Source organism: Agelaius phoeniceus, chromosome Z, assembly GCF_051311805.1.
Source record: "Agelaius phoeniceus isolate bAgePho1 chromosome Z, bAgePho1.hap1, whole genome shotgun sequence".
Taxonomy (NCBI): domain Eukaryota; kingdom Metazoa; phylum Chordata; class Aves; order Passeriformes; family Icteridae; genus Agelaius; species Agelaius phoeniceus.
The window spans coordinates 22900225-22917058 of record NC_135303.1 but is presented as its reverse complement, the minus strand read 5'-3'; the positions used below and the strand labels follow the sequence as shown (position 1 = coordinate 22917058).

The 16834-nt window shown below is 37.9% G+C and overlaps 1 long non-coding RNA gene across 1 annotated transcript in view; it reads left to right on the top strand.

The window, feature by feature from the left end:
• LOC143691998 (uncharacterized) overlaps positions 1 to 15346 on the top strand; it is a 32524-nt gene extending 17178 nt beyond the window's left edge. The window contains exon 3 of the long non-coding RNA XR_013179843.1: positions 14141 to 15346. This is a non-coding gene — a long non-coding RNA (uncharacterized LOC143691998). The remainder of the gene's footprint in view (positions 1 to 14140) is intronic.
• The last annotated feature ends 1488 nt before the right edge of the window (positions 15347 to 16834 follow it).

Here is a 16834-nt window from a genome sequence, read left to right as displayed (position 1 = left end):
CATAAGAAAGAATTAAGAAATTTAAGAGTTCTAACCACTTTGTAATCAGAAGACTTTTTTTTCCTGCTGAAGTTTAATACAGACTACATGAATTTTAACTTTCACACCCAAAACAGTTTCAAGGACCGCCCTAGATGCTACTCAATCTCTAGGTCTTTGTAGAGCAGGAACTGCCAGAGTGATGTGGATTTTCTGACAGACTCATCTCTGACCACCAGGCTTGTCTTTACTGGTGATCAAAGCAAGAAACTGAAACCTAGTCATTAAAGGTGAAAGGATAGGGTGTTTAAGCCTTTTAGAGCTACCTCCTTTTCATTGTAGCACATATTTCTTTGGTGTCTGTTCCCCCCCAATTTAATATACCTAATTTAACAACATATTATTCCATGATAGGATATAATTGTATTTGACATAACAAGGGGGATGAAGGGGTAAAATTTACCAAGCTCTACTGAAAAAAACGGCCTTAGCAGATGTGTAGCTGCTTATTTTCAGAAATATTTTATGTATGCAGTTTAACAAGTATATTCTACGACTTAAGGTGTATTTGCATTAAGTTCAAGGGTGGCTGAGCATGAGCCATTTTAATCTGTTAGGTAATTGCATCATTTTTAATAAATATATTTACAAACACTTATAGAACAGAACAGTCCTGGTGCTTAAATAATAATTTGTTCTTAGAAGGACTTATATATATTATTTTAAGTTATATACTATCCTGTCATAAGTATAATGAATATTTTTAAGACTGCCAAATATGTGTTTATCTGAAAGCCTGAAACAGATACAAGAGAGTCTTTACAAGTGCCAAGTCAATAAGTCAATAAGACACATTGCAACCGTCTGTAGAAGTATTTTTCACTCTTATGAAAAACAGGAAAAGCTATCAGCTTCTTGCTCTGTGAACTCAGAGATTCAGGTAGACAATGCCATCCACTGATTTACATACAAGGCTCTGCAAACAAGTAACAGAAGTAGGATATGATCTCTCACCAGTCTTCAGAGCCAGTGTTGTTAGCTGTGATCCAGTTTTAGCCTGTTGTGTGCATACACAAATAAAGACAGCCAGTATTCCCAAAGCATAGGAGGAAGTTTTTTTACTATAAGGTTCCTCAGATGATTCTAAAATTTTCTCAGACTGAACAACAGAAGCTGGCCACATATATTGTAGTTGAACAACTGGTACTTCTAAGTACATTGTCATGAATCAGCTGGTGGTTTCATGCTTTGCTCACTGCTTAACAGTGAGTGTCCAGAGACAGGGATAAAACTAGACAGAGACTAGTTACTAAACTATGATAATATAGATTCTGGTAATATGAAGGTAATGAGTGAGAGACCTAATGACCCATTTCTTTGATTACATTATACAGTAGAAATTTAATATAACAAAGTACAGCAAATAGTAACCCTGACTATTACTTTCTTAGTGAAAAGGAAACTTTCTGATAGACTGTTTGTGCACCTCAGATTCCCACTGTATTTTCAAGGCTGCTCTCAGTCTTCTGAGGTGGTCAGCCGGAAGGAGACCCCATTGTCTATATCTCATGTTCCAAAGCTATACATATTGGTTTATCATTGTGGTTTTTGGGTGATGTTGTTTAGGATTTATAGTCCCCAATTTACTACTCCCACCAAATTAAAAAACAAGAAATAAAAAAAAGAAAAAAAAATAAAAAGAAAAATGTACATTGGTCCACTTCCTCCTACTTCCCCACTTCAACTGGAGGCACAAAAGGCAAAGTTGAGAAAATAAAAATTTACTGGGAATAGAAATGACATAAGAAAAATGAATAGCAACAATATTAATAACAGAAGTGTAAAAGAGAGAGAGTGATTTCACATGCAAAAATTCTCACTGCAGAGCTCATGACAATAGACAGTACCAGTCAGCTCCCCCTCCATGTTTTCTTGACTGGCAGGAGCCCCTTTTCCCTGGAAGTGAGTCCCTTTACCCTGCCCCCAGCAATGACATGAGGTGGTATAAAATAATCTCCAGCTCCTATCTATACTTCCTCCTGGCTAATGCAAAAATCAACCCTTTCCTGGTCAGAATCTGGACAGGTGAGAAGTCTGTACCATATTCTTAAAAAGTCTGTTATAGAGACCTAAGAAAAGAGAAAATAATTTCCAAAAGGTCTCAATTTTTTTAGACATTTCTGCAAACTCAGGAAGTTTATACCACCAGTAGAAGAGAAAATGATTTTTGGAGGTTCAGTACAGGGAAAGCTTCAAAGCTAGTTTGAATCCTGTCAGAGTTTAACCAAAAATTTGAGCTGTATTTGTCAGAAGAACACTCTCTTTCAATGTGTTCCTAAAGCTTGACTCCAGATAGAATTGCAAATATTCAATAAAGCTGAATGAACAGACATAATAATGAAAAAATCACAGAATCACAGAATAAGCTGAGTTTGAAGGGACCCACAAGGATCATTGAATCCAATTCCAGGCCTTGCACAGGACCATATCCGAGACTCACACCATGTGCCTGAGAGTTTTGTCCAAATATTTCTCAAACTCTGTCACAGCTTGTGCTGTGACTACTTCCGTGGGGAGCCTGTTCCAGTGCACTCTGGGTGAAAAGCTTTTTTCTGATATCCAACCTAAACCTTCTCCAATACAAGTTCAGGCCATTTTCTCTGCTCCTGTCACTGGTCACCAGAGAGAAGAGATCAGTGTCTTCCCCTCCTCTTCCCCTTTAAAGGAAGTTCCAGACTCTGTCCCCTCAGTCTCCTGTTCAGTAGGCTGAACAGACAAAGTGACTCAGCCACTCACAGAGCTTCCCCTCAAGGACCTTCATCAACTTTGTTTCCTTTCTGTGGGTGTCCTTTAAACGCTTTATATCTTTCTTATACTGCCCAAAACCACCCCCAGCACTCAAGGTGAGGCTGCCCCAGAGCGGAGCAGAGCAGAGCAGAGCAGAGCAGGACAATCCCCTCCCTTGCCTGGTTGGCAATGCTGGGCCTGATGCACCCCAGGACACGCTTGGCCCTCCTGGCTGCCAGGGCACTGCTGGCTCACGTTCAACTTGTCACTGACCAGGACACCCAGGTCCCTTTCCATGGTGCTGCTCTCCAGCATCTCATTCCCCAATCTGTCTGTCCATCCATCCAGGGTTGCCCGACCCCAGTGCAGAATCTGGCACTTTCCCTTGTTGATTTTTATATGGCTGGTGATTGCTCAGCACTCTAATTTGCTGAGGCCTCCTGCCTTTGAGGGATTCCACAGTTTCTCCCATTTTTATATAATTTGTGAACTTGCTTAGCATCCCTTCCAGTCCTGCAGTCAGGTTGTTAATGTCGACACTGAAGAGCACAGGGCCAAGAATAGAGCTCTGTGGAACCCCACAGGTGACAGGTCACCAGTCTGAGGTCACCCCATTCGCTATCACCCTTTGTACCTCACCTGTGAGCCAGTTGCTCACCCATGCCCTGACGTGTACATTCAGCTCTGTGCTGCACATTTTCTCCAGAAGGATACTGGGAGAGACACTATTGATAGTTTTCTGAAATCCATACACTGGCTTCCCTTGATCAAGGGAACCCATAAGATGGGTTACTTTGTCAGAAAAAGAAATCAGGTTTGATAAGCAGGACTTTCCACTCGTGAAGCTGTGCTGGCTCTGACTGAAAGACTGCACTGTCTTTCTGGTGTACTTCAATATCTCCCTGAATACCCTTCTTCATAACTTTACCAGGCATTGAAGTGGGACTGACAGGCCTGTAGTTTCTGGGGTCCTTGCCCGTCCTGGCAGCTGCAACAATGACCAGCAGTTTCAGCTGGGACTTCTTGCCAAGGCCCCTCAAAATCATCTAGAGTGGTTTTGTGATGCCCGTCAGGCAGCTCTGACGATTTTTGGATGAATCTCAACAGCCTCTACAGACCTATAGGAATTTTAAGGAAAGAATTATCTTGGATGATGTTAGTTTGGGATCAATATAATTTTCAAATATCAAAATTATGCATTATTTAGAAAGTGACAATATATTCACAGCTTCAGTACAATTAGACATATATTATTTTCTGTACTGCATCATCCTTTCCAGGTGAAGGTAATGGATGATCCTTAACACAGGCAATGCAAAAACCTGACTGTTTGTGGACCAATATAGATTGAGAAAGATCTGGTTTTAACATATTGAGCTGAGTTTTGCATCTGAGTTCCAAGCTGGTGAAGAGACAATCAAAATTTGGAAGAATATCTTATGATACTTATAATTTGTATATGAAATAGAATAAAAATTGTTACCAACTGACAGGATTTAGTCCAAATGAAAAAATCTCTGCACAAGAAGAAATAAAAAAGTAAGACTGCATGTGCATGAAGTAGGTCCAAACTGAAGTTTAATACAGTTGTTAGTAATACAGCAGTTAATGTTGTTGTCATAGCACAACTTTTATCTTTGTGTGAGGAAAGGTCAAGATCAAAAGGTATTTTGGTACTTAATGATCACTCAAGTGCAGCATTTAGACTTCAGCTACCTGGTGCCTAACCCTCAAATCCAAAACTGTATGTGAACTTCCTTTTTGGATCTATCTGCACACTCTACAAAGAAATCCCAAACCTAACTTGCTGACATGTTTTCTTACCTTTGAACAGACCATGAAGATAGACTGTTAAGTATTTTAATTATACTTTCGCTTACTTTCTTTGAGAAATAAATTCTCATTCTTCAAATTCCTAAGCAGTTTGGACTTCTGAGTGTTCAACACTCTGTATACAATGAGAAAAAAAATTCAGTCAATTTTATGAGACAGCCATTACCTAGCCTGGCATCTGAATAGGGTCAGCTTTACCAAGAAACTTGGAAAGCGATTTATTCTCCATTATATTACAAAATGGAGAATATTCCTATCTTAGTATGTTTGTTACCATGCCAAGATTAGAGAGTTACTCAGATTGATGAACACAAGGAATTTTAGAGGAATCCTAAAACACTAGCAATGTGAACCATGTTCTTGACTGGCTTCTGTAGGACTCTCTAAGTAACTCATTTGTAGCTAGGATTTGCATTCTAATTTGAAAGCAGATAGTTTAGTTTTATCATCTGGAAACATACTGTGGAACAGTCAAGCACCAGCTTCTGGCTTTGTAATTGCAAGAAAAGTCATTGCATGGACTTCATATAAGATGGCCTTATTTTCCCATAAATGGAGAAATCCGTAATATCAGACTCAGGTATTTAGCTTATTTCCATGAGGCCAACTAAATATTGCATTCAAAAGAACCTCATGAGAAGTCAGGTTAGAAAGGAAAATAATACCTTCTTTTAAATGGTGCAAGAAACTTTGTTTAAGGGCAAAACTGAGGTCATAAAGAGGCTAATATGATCTTAGCCTGCAGTACAGCTGCAATATACTGTATTTTGCCTGTGAATAAAAAGGAAGCTTTTGTTTCCACTGCTTTTACTCCCTGCATGTTCCGAAGTAATTTCTTCACTCTGGTACTTAAACTTATATTTATACACATATGTATATATATATACACACACACATATTTGGCAGCCAGATATTTACTTTAAAATATATGATTTTAGAAATTAACAGTATCACACAGGTTTAATAGGAGAAATCTCTTGGAAAATGATAATTCTGAATTCATGTGTTCTTACAGTGGCAAACCTATTTCTTTTGGGGGGCTAAAATCAATGTCTTCTGTCATGGACTGTAATGGCAATTTATTCTTTATAGAGGAGGACACAAAACCAGGGCAGGTTCTGAATTTTAAAACAGAGGAAGGAAATAAACATTTTTTTTAAGGAACTAAATTGAGAAGAAATCAAATAAATAAGCCCTCCTCAGTGCTATGTTCCTTTCTGATTCCACAATGACCAATCAGAGAATAGGGCAATTGAGGCTTTTTTTGCAATGAACTCCAGAAAAAAAAATTGAAAAAGGCACATTTTAGAGATGAATTGAGAGGATTGCCCAGATTAAATCCATCAAAGAAAACCATGGAAAAAAAATCTAATTTCATAATTCAGAGGCTACTGAGTGGATTTACCTTAGGGAAGTGCCCTTCTACTCATTTTCAGTAACTCTGTAGCCTATTTCAGCCTCTATGCTTGAAAAGTAACAGCATTTTAATAGGACTATTGCCTGTAAACATGGAACTGTTTGTTTGAAATTAGGCCAATAAATATCGATGGGGATAATTTTTCATGCACTTAACTGTAGATGGATAGAATGGCAAGTACTAACTGATGCTTACATTTGTGCTTGGTTTGGAAGCCCTGAATGTCTAGTATTGCCTTCTGCACTGTTCACATTGCAAAGTGCCACTAATCACAAAGATCAGTTTGGGAAAATATTGGAGCAAAGGTTAAATCAAAACATTCAGCAGAAATATAGCACATCTAAATAAATAAATACATTTACAATGCTTAATAGAATACCTATAATTGTCCTTTGGCAATTATATGTATTCTATATTGTCCTTTGGCAATTATATTTTTTTGAAACCTCATCTGTCACAATTTCTTATTATTCTAATATTAAGTGTCACCTTTTGTCTCCACATACTTTTCAAATTGTCATCTTGAACAACAAGATCTTGAAAGCCAGGTATGCACTGTAGGAGAAACGTCTTTTCATTATTTTCCTTAATTTTACTTTTCAAACTTTTTTTGTGAATCAGAATGTTGGTGAATTCTTCTGTGTGTTATACATCTCCAGGAGAAAATTGTTTTTTCACACCCAGACTGCTAATTCATTAGGTGAGACAATCTGGTTGATCAGATAAGCAGGACCTTATGCAATGATCGTATAGTGTGCTGCATCATTTTACTCAGACTTACTCTTTGCAAACTTGATTTGCCCAAGATGCATCAAGGTAAAAAGTCAGACAGTCAGACAGTCAGGCCCAAGAAGGCCTTTTAAGTGAAATGTGCAGCACACTTAAAGGAAATGCAATCCTCATGGGGCAACATTCAGGGTGGATTAAACAAAAAAAGGCAATGGACTCAGTCTCTGCAAGCAGCTGTATGCCTGACATTCTCTGTGACTTGTATAGGTAAATGATGCATAAAACACCCATTCCATTCCATAATTTGAATTATCTCTAGCTTAATAAATGACTGCTAAAGATGCTGTGCTTCTCCCTGTAGGAGAAACACTTAAAATGCCCAGAAGTCATATCAAATTAAAAAACATGCTGCAGCAGTTAAATAAGGGTCTCCTCCACGGGCTCTGAATATGATGTCCATATATCAATGACCTCTGACATTGCCTATCACTCAATCTGGACACACGGAATATGGGATTCCAGGCAGATGGGAGCTGAAACTGAAGCTCCAAAGCCCTTCCTTATGCAAGTGATTAGGTGCAGCTGTTTTGCTTCACATTTTAGAACACTTGAACTCTGCAATCTGACACATTTTTACTGGACTGCATGTGCGGAGGGTAAAAAGAGGTGTCATGCCCTGGCTAAACAGCAGATGTGGGAATAAAGAAAAGTCTCCATTAAGAGAAAAAATAAGGGAGAAAAAGATTTGAAAAAAGCACAAATTGAGAGGCAAGAGGAAGAAATTAAAGGGAGGCTATCAGAACAAGCAGAAGACATTAGTCTGTTTTCCTAAGATATATGGAGTTAATTCTACAAAGATTTTCCTGAAATGTTATGAAACCAATAAATTTACTCTTTTAAAACATCTTTACACTTCTAAATCTGCCCAAAGTTAAGAAGTTTTTAGAAATTCAGATGCCACCTCTACATTTTCACATTTTGTAAAATATCTTAGTCAACAATATTTCAGGAGGAAAATTTCTTCAGCTCAAATCAACAATACATAAGTACTAGCCTACAGAGGATAAGTTATATGAAAAAGCCAGGCCTAACATTTTTGTGAACTTAGTGGCCCTAATTTTCCTAGTTCCAAGCCTGTATTTTAAAAGGATTTTCTCAAAGAAGCCTCTTTTATAAATTGATGAAACCTTTTTATTCTACATCTTTGGTCATGTATTAGCTGTTTAAAACCTAATCCTACTGCCCAGAAGTCTATGAGGCACTTTCCATTGGTTCCCATAAGACCAGGATCCGTGTTTTCACTGACAACTTCTTACTGATGTTACCGAAGAAATTATGGCAGCATGATTTATTTAAAAAAAAAGTATTAAATGAGAAGGATACTCAATGGAGGAATATAGCAATTCAATTTTAAAGAAGTCTGAAATGTAGTTAGGAAAACCCCTGTATTTGCAAACACATATATAAGAGGAATTTGTATGAAGGAATTAAAGAAAAGTTTACTGTCTCTACTGTTCAGCAGCAGAGAGCTTTAGTTGACAAGAACTCTTTGGGTTCTTTCTGTTTCCTGTTTATGACTTCAAAATGTTTGAGTAGAGATGCTTGTCTGATTCACTGTGCAAGGTGGAGAAAAAATTTTATTGGGCACTCAGACTGTCCTGGATGTCCTGATCAAGAAGCATTTCTGGATGTCCATTTCCAGAAGCAGAAGCCCCTGCCTCCTGGGTTGGCAAACTATCTGAGAAACAGCCATTCTTTGACTAAGGTGATTTCCCTCCGTCATGAGAGCTGCAGCGTGGCTGGAAATAGAATTTATTTAAATGACCTTCATGTTTGCAGAAAAGCTTTATTGGCAATTAAAACCTCAATGTTTTATTGGTCTGAGTGCCAGACCAGGACATTCATCTCCACTACCGCAAAGGTGTGGGACTTTTTCACCCTTCAGAACAGCAGATGCTGTCTGTATCTGTAAGTAATAACAACAGTCACACTTTTTTTACCTAAAGTAAGAATTGTGTGTGGGAGACGATAGATTTCATCTGCTGTGGTTTAAACGTTGTGATCACTGAGCCCTCCTTCCACTCACACATTTTGCTACTTGAAAAGAAAGCCCTAAGGGTTTCCTACATCAGAAAATAAAGCTGACCTCTCTTTTACTTCCAAATAAAAAAATGTGTTTTCTTATTCCCCAATTATAACAAGGTTTCAAAACAGGTTAACACCTACTGCTGGCTATGGGAGAAATACAAAAAGGGCAAGGGGCAAGTGTGATACGAGTAAAGTTCTTGTCCTGTGAAGAAAAAGAGTTTTATCTCTCTTCTCATAATTTCGAAGGCTCATTTGGGAGGGAGATATTCTAAAAAAAATTTATTATACTTAATACCCTTCTTGAAAACCTATGTCTAAGTATATAATTAGAGCAGCACATCCTCTGATGTCATGACCATGATAGGTTCAAAAATGATCTGAAATTGTGATTGAAGAAATAAAAAAACAATTGTGGAGATTTTAAAATGTTTTTTTCCCATGTGATCCCCCTGCTTTTTAACCAAGCTTGATTTTAAGGGATAGGGAGATGAAAAAAACAGAGGAAAGTGAAGGGAATGGGAAAAGAAAGAGAAATACAAAGAGAACGGGAAGGGAGGGGGGAAGGGGAAGGGAAAAAGAAAAAGAAAAAGAAAAGAAAAGAAAAGAAAAGAAAAGAAAAGAAAAGAAAAGAAAAGAAAAGAAAAGAAAAGAAAAGAAAAGAAAAGAAAAGAAAAGAAAAGAAAAGAAAAGAAAAGAGAAAAGAAAAGGGGAAGGGAAAGAAGTCCACAGGTAGGGCAAAGCAGAATAATCTTAATTGGTTGTAGGCCAAAAGAGTAGCAGTATAGAAAAGAGGTCCTGTAAAACCCAGTCCTATAAGGTCAGACCTAGGAATAATTCTATGGAATTTTTATCTCCATTGAGAAATAATAATTGAGAAAGAGAGTATTCAAATAATCCAGAATTGGCAAGAAAATTTCAATTTGCATAAAACATCTTAATTAAAGAAAATTATACCCTAAAACTGGTTAGCCATTTCATCACTTTCATATTGCACTGAAATTTCTCAGGGTGAGGAGAAGAAATCATGTTTTAAAAGATACTCAGTAGGAGAGGAAAGAGATGATATACTGACAATACCAAGCCAAATATTATCTTGGAAGGAGGTAAAAATGGTGAAAACTGATCTGTTGATGGAGAGGAAATAAGAAAAAACTAGAAGAAATATTTCAATATAAAGATGACAACAAAAGGTCTAGAAATTGAAATTTTGATGTTGACAAAACAAATATGGAAAATATATGGGTGGCAGCAGACCTTTGACCATGTGGCACTGCAGAAGTCTGAGGTAGCTCCAAGGCAAATTTCTGAAGATCTTTGAGGAATGAGAGCTTCTTCCTGGCATTGTATATGGCTTTCCTGGAAAGGCACTGTAGATTTATGATTCATATCTAAAAAATGCAAGAATAGAACAGAAACACGAAAAAGGCTTATTAAATAATTGGAAGACACAAAGACATCTGATCTCTGCTGAGGTTAATCTCTCACACACTTTGTGGAATCAGCTGTTACCTGAACTCTGGATCGGAGAATTTCTCAGACAGAACCCTTTGAGTAACAGAAGATTATGAAAGCTGCAAAAGAACTCTGTTCATGGATGAAAGTATAGTGAGAAGGCAGTAAGGAGGGAGATGAATCATGGGTATGAAATGCTCATCATTGTGGTGTAGGATGCTCTAAAATGGTGACTCAGGCTCCAGCAGAGCCTTGAAATAGGGTTGCCAGTGCTGTAGGGCTTGTTTAACTTCAGGATTTGCTATAAAGTATCACACTGAAGTTTGCTTTCCGATGGATGCAAAAATCTCAGTGTTGATTTGGAAAAGTAATTTTAACATTTCTACCTCTTATAATTCAACTGAAAATTGGAGATGCATGAAGACAGACAGAGGAGAAGAGTGTCTAAGTTAGAAACAAATGCTCCACTTTTTTTCAAAATTTCTTAGACTCATCTTTCTTTTATTACAAGACCTTCTTTCATCTGTTCTTAATTTTTTGTTTTTCTGAACTGTTTCTTCATCTTTTCTAGTGTTTCTTTTTATTTGTACTAGCAAACCTCACTTTTAAACTAATTTTTCATAAATTTCCCACTATTTTGTTCTTAGCCCTACATTAGAAGATGCATTTCCACTTTGTTCTTATTCTTCTCCAGCTTCTCTAACTCTTCTTTATCACACATTTTTTCCTTTATTTCTCTTTTATTTTCTTCACTTTTTCACTTCATTATATATGCCATAACTTCAGCAAAATATCAAAAGGGAAAATCCAGTACATAAATTAGAGATTTAAATAAAATAAAATAAAATAAAATAAAATGCTTTAAAAAAAAGGTTTTGCATTACCCACAGTTACTAAGAGCATTTAATAGTTGGCAATCTGTAGGTTTTACTAGGTGAAAAACTTTTATAGTCACCACAGACAGCATAGTTAAAATTGCTTTTCTTAGTACAAGCTTATTCAAAGTAGCACATCTCCTGTAGGCATTTTTTTATTAATATGAAATGAAAACTTAAAACTTTTTGCATCTTTACTCTAAAATATGGCTTCAGACACAAGTTAACTGAATTAGTATTATTTTTTTCATAGCCTTAGAATATAATAGCTTTTCACTTTCTGTTGTGAAAGACAAAAGTGTGAACATTTATGATGATGGTTAGAGAATTGATACTATTCCATACAGCTTGGTTTAAAGGATGTAATCACCCACATGTTGCTGCTGTCACTAGAACTGCAGCACTGTGCAAGTTCACAGCCAGTATGAGATATACCACAGAGATATAGTATGTCTGCATGGAAATAGTATTCTAACATTCCTTAATTGTGTTCAGTAATCACATTTTATAACCTTTTGATTGATTAGTATTTAGTGTTTGACAATTAAATGATTGTAGCCAACCATCCCTTCAAGTTAATTATCTGTAGATTGTGCTGGTCAGTTTTGATAAGTTTTTTACTATGTTCAGGACATGGCATTTTCCAATTACTTTATGGGCTACATTTATAAATGGAACTATGACAAACCTGTTATTGTGTATATTACAGAAGAATAATTCATATGACAGCAATCTTATTAGAGGTTGTTATGAACAACATTGTGTGGGCTACATTTGAGATGTCAGTGTAGTTACTCTCATTTACACCAGTTTAGGAATAGGATGTATGTTTGATCACGAGGAATGGTAACTCCTTTAGATACATCAAGACTTTTAAGGTATAGAAGTGTATCTGATTTAAGAAACAATGTTTCTGGGAACAGTAAGATAAGAATAACTGAAGATAACAGTATTTCCTCTATACACATATTCATGTAGAACTCAGTTTGATCCTGTACAGAAGGACTAGTTGTGAGGTCTTAAAGGTATTCCATTAGTGCAAAATGAAGTTTGAGAATTAAATGAAATTTAAAATTAATCACTCTTGTCAAGTAGCTTTCTCCATGTACTCTTTGTCCAATGAATGTAATAGAAATTTTGAAAATATTTCCTGAAAAAGTGTAATTCCATCTATATTTGACTATTTTTCTCTGCTGGGACAGCATGGTTTACAAACACTAGCCCTTAGGCAATATGTCATATGAGCCATTCACAGAAATAGGATGGTAATAGAAGCTGAATCTACAATTCGTTCAAGGTCAGCTGGGAAGAAGCTACTCTGATTTCATGTACTAGAGCTGACCAAATTACAGGTTTTGATGCATACATGGTTTTGAACCAGCATATGGGCAATCCATGACATCATTCCACTGCTCTCTTGGCAGAAGCCTGGTGTTTGACTGGGAGCAGACACTGGTCCTTTCCTGTGATAGAGCTGTAATGTCTCTTGGAAACACCTCACTGCTGTGAGCACCTTTGCATGTTCCCCTCTCCAGAAGTCATCTGATACAGAACATTTAGGTTTTATGGTTCTTAACTTTCAATAGGTGCTGCAGGAATTTGTGTTTGGTTTTTTAAACGAATATATGCCTTTGAAAGTAAAGTAATTAAGACACTTCTATGCATCTTAAGGAGTTTGTTACTGTGTTATACAGTTCTTTACAATGGCAATGTCAAGATTTCACTCATTAGTTTGATCCAAAATTGCAATGTGTGAGTCCATATACATATGTCTGTTGAAGCAAAGATGTTGAATAGAACGGGTACAACATATCAGTGAAGACAATAGCTGCAGAACTGGTATTTTTATTTGTGATTTTGAAAATGCAACATGGAAGCATGTCTTCACTTTCCTCTCTTGTAGCTGAGTCTTGAACTAGATGTAGTCATGTGTGATGTCTTGTTGAGTGTTGCTTAGAAAACAACCACTCAGTCTCTTACATAACTCTTTTCAAGCTCTCTGTAGGAGCTCATTCAAATGCAAGCTCTGCACAGGTATCCAACCAAGCAGGACCAGAGATGATATGGAAACAGAAGCTTTACTTACTGGTTGCAGAGGTCCCGAAACAGACTCAGAGTCATATATTAGATACTCAGATGTATGCCAATTCTTTGTCTTATGTTTTTATCTGTATGTATGATAAATTTTGAGTCTTAACCTCTCAATATGAACATATCTTCATCAGTAATATCTCCTGTCTCATCAGCACAGAGAAAACTATATCTTATCATGTATTCTGCTGAGCCATGGTCACTGGACTTGTCAGAGTAAGCTCAGGTGAAGACTTTCCCCCATGATAAACAGAAAAGTATCTGCTTTGGGTGGTGCAGAAAACTTACCCTGAAAGAACAAAGAAAGGCAAAGTGTGTAATGTGCTCAACCTCTCTAGGCTGAAGCATTTCTATTAATTTTATTAAAGCAGGGTTAAAACAGGAACAGGTTTTTGGTGCCAAGAGCTATTGCTGTTTGTAGCTGAAGCATGTATAGAAAAAGGTACTTGTAGAGTTGGATTTTGTGATTAGAAGTGAAGAAAATTGTGGTGACCACAGGCTGGGTCAACCCACTTTAGGAATATAAACATCTTCTCTATGATTTACTAAAATCCAGAGGCAAAAAAAACCCCACTTCAGTCTTTGTTAAAATTTAAAAATGTTTACACAAGGAATTTATGAAGAAAACATGCCTAAAATTTCATTTTCTAATAGCATTTTGTCTGCAAACATGAGGTGAGCCTGTTTTCATGTACAGTGTTAAAATATTTTTTAATATTTGCTAATGGATAGCAAATATCCATGGACCTAACATGTCTTGAATGCTTTTGTTGCTTTTATACAAGTAGCATTGGCTTATGGCTTCATGTTATTGTTGTCTTGCATGGAGTGACTACATCAGTGGACAAAGGAATTGCTACAGATTTCATTTATTTGTATTCCTGTAAAGTCTTTTTCACAGGCCCCCACAACATTGGTTTGTTTAAATTGAAGAGAAATGGATTTGATGAGTGGACTATTAGATAAGAAATCTGTTGGATGATCACATCCAGGAAGTAGTGATTAACAAACAGCTCAGAATCTTGATCAGTGACAAGCGGATCAGGACTGCATACTCGGACCGGTACTGTTTAACATCTTTATTAATGACATTGACAGAGGGATTGAGTGCACTCTCATCAAATTTGCATATAACACCAAGCTGTGAGGTGCACTTGACATTCCTGAAAGGTGTTCAGAGGGACCTTGACAAGCTTGAGAAGTGGCCCATGAGAAGATAATGAAGATTAATAAGACCAAGTGCAGTGTGCTGCACCAAGTGCAGGGTTGCAGATATCAACAGCAGATATCAACACAGGCTGGAGAATGAAGAGATGGAGAGCAGCCCTGACTAGAAGGGCTTGGGGATACTGGTGAGTGGAGGCTGGCAATGTGCCCTTGCAGCCCAGAAAGCCAAATGTGTCCTAGGCTGAAAGTAGAGTAGTGTGGCCTGCAGGTTTAAGGGAGTGGACTCTGACATGTTAACTCACTCTCATGAGACCTCACCCAGAATATTGTACCCAGCTCTGGCATTCCCAGCATAGGAAGACAACTCTCCAATAGGGAGTGAGTCCAGATGAGGCCACCAAGGTGATTAGAGAGATGGAGCATGTCTCCTAAGAACAAAGACTAAGAGAGTAAGGCATGTTCATCCTGGAAAAGAGACTTCAGGTACAACCTATTGCGGCCTTCCAGTACTGAAAGGAAGTCTGTACAACAATGGAGAGAGACTATTTATACTGAAGTGACAGGACAAGAGGTAATGGCTTCAAGATGAAAGAGATTGAATTTAGATTAAATATTGGGATAAATTTTTTACAATGAGGGTGGTGAGGCACTGGAAGAGGTTGCCCAGAGGGGTTGCAGGTGCCCCAGCTGTGGAATCATTCAGGTCAGGTTAAATTCAGACTGCTTGTTCTGAGCAGTCTGAACAAGTGAATGGTGTCTCCACCCACAACAGAGAAGGTGGAATTAGATGATCTTTAAGAGCCCTTGGCAAAAATCCCTCTCCAGTTCTCTCACAGACCCTCTTTATTACTTGAAGCTGCTTTAAGAGCTCTCCAGAGCCCCTCAGTCAGAAGCCCCCCCTTTCAGAGCAGAAATCCAGAAGTCCAGCCCTCTGATCATCTTCATGGCCTCCTCTAGACTCCCATGGTTCCACCTTCTTCTTATGTTGGCCTTCCCATAGCTACACATAGTACTCAAGATGGGTATTCATGAAAGCAGATTAGAGGAAGAATTTCCTTCCTCACCCTTCTGGCCATGTTCACGTTGATACTGACACACTAGGGCACACTTTGTTCTGGGCTGCAATATCACATTGCTGGATTGTGTTAATGTTTTCCTCAGAACAGCTTTTAATTCATTCTACATTCAACCTGTATTGTGCTTGGGATTTCCTTGACCCATAGGTAGGATCTTGTGCTTGGCCTTGTTGAAATTCATAAGGTTCACACAGGCCCACCTCTCAAGACTGTCAAGCTTCCTTTGTAGTGAGACCATACAGCCGCTCCTTACACTTGGAGTGATCTGTCCATCTGTATTGGGTCTGACCAAGGTGAAGTTCACAGCTGTCACAATGCTGTGCTTTGCACAGCCAGGCCAGGCCAGGCCAGCTGACCCAAATTATCCAAAGGGATATTCCATGTCATATGACAACAGCTCAGATGTATAAGCTAAGGTAGAGACTAAGCGGGGCAGGGGGGGCATTCATGACTTTTCAGTGTTTGCTTTCTGGAGGAACTGTTATGCATGCTGAAGCTCTGCTTCTCAGGAAGTGTCTGAGCATTGCTGCTGATGGGAAGTAGAGACTGACTTTTTTTCTCTTAAAAAAAAAGGCCTATGTATGCTCAGATCTCTGCTTATTTCTTTCCTTTACTGGAATAAAACTGCCTTATCTCACCCTGCTGGTTGTTCTCCATCTTATTGTCTCCTGTGTCCCAGAGGGAAAGGGCAACTTAGTGGGCACCTGGCACCCAGCCAGGGTTAACCCGCTACACCATCAAATCTATTCCTCACTATTTTAGAGACAAAGATGTAATAATGCAGGACAGTGTCAAGTGCTTTGTGCAACTCTAGGCAGAGGATATCTGTTGCTCTTCCCTCATCCACCAGTGCTGACTCCTTGCATGATAATTTAGAACACATCATGCTTATTACACAAGAATCAATACATTTAGCAATAGATATTCTACAAATCTCTTCTTTTGACAGTAGTCAGAATACTCAGTCCTTTTTTTGTCAGGAAGGTCTCTGACGGGCCTTTTATTTTTTGCTTAATCACACTACTTTATGACCAGTGCATGGTTTATTCTTAATTAAAGCCACAAAAAATATTTGCAAATGGACATTTGAGACCTTAAAAACGGCAATGAATATATACAAAATATAAGTTGGAAACTAAGAAAAAAGATAAAGGTAAGTATCGGTAAGTCCCACAAACCAAGATCCTGCAGATTCGAGACAGCTAGAGGAAGACACATAGAGAACATCTCCTGAAAACATGAACTGTGGTATTTCATAGAAACTCCTAGGAAGGTACTGGTTTGCATCTGACTGAGTTCAGTAGGTGAAGACAGATCAAGATCCTAATAACAGTGTGACA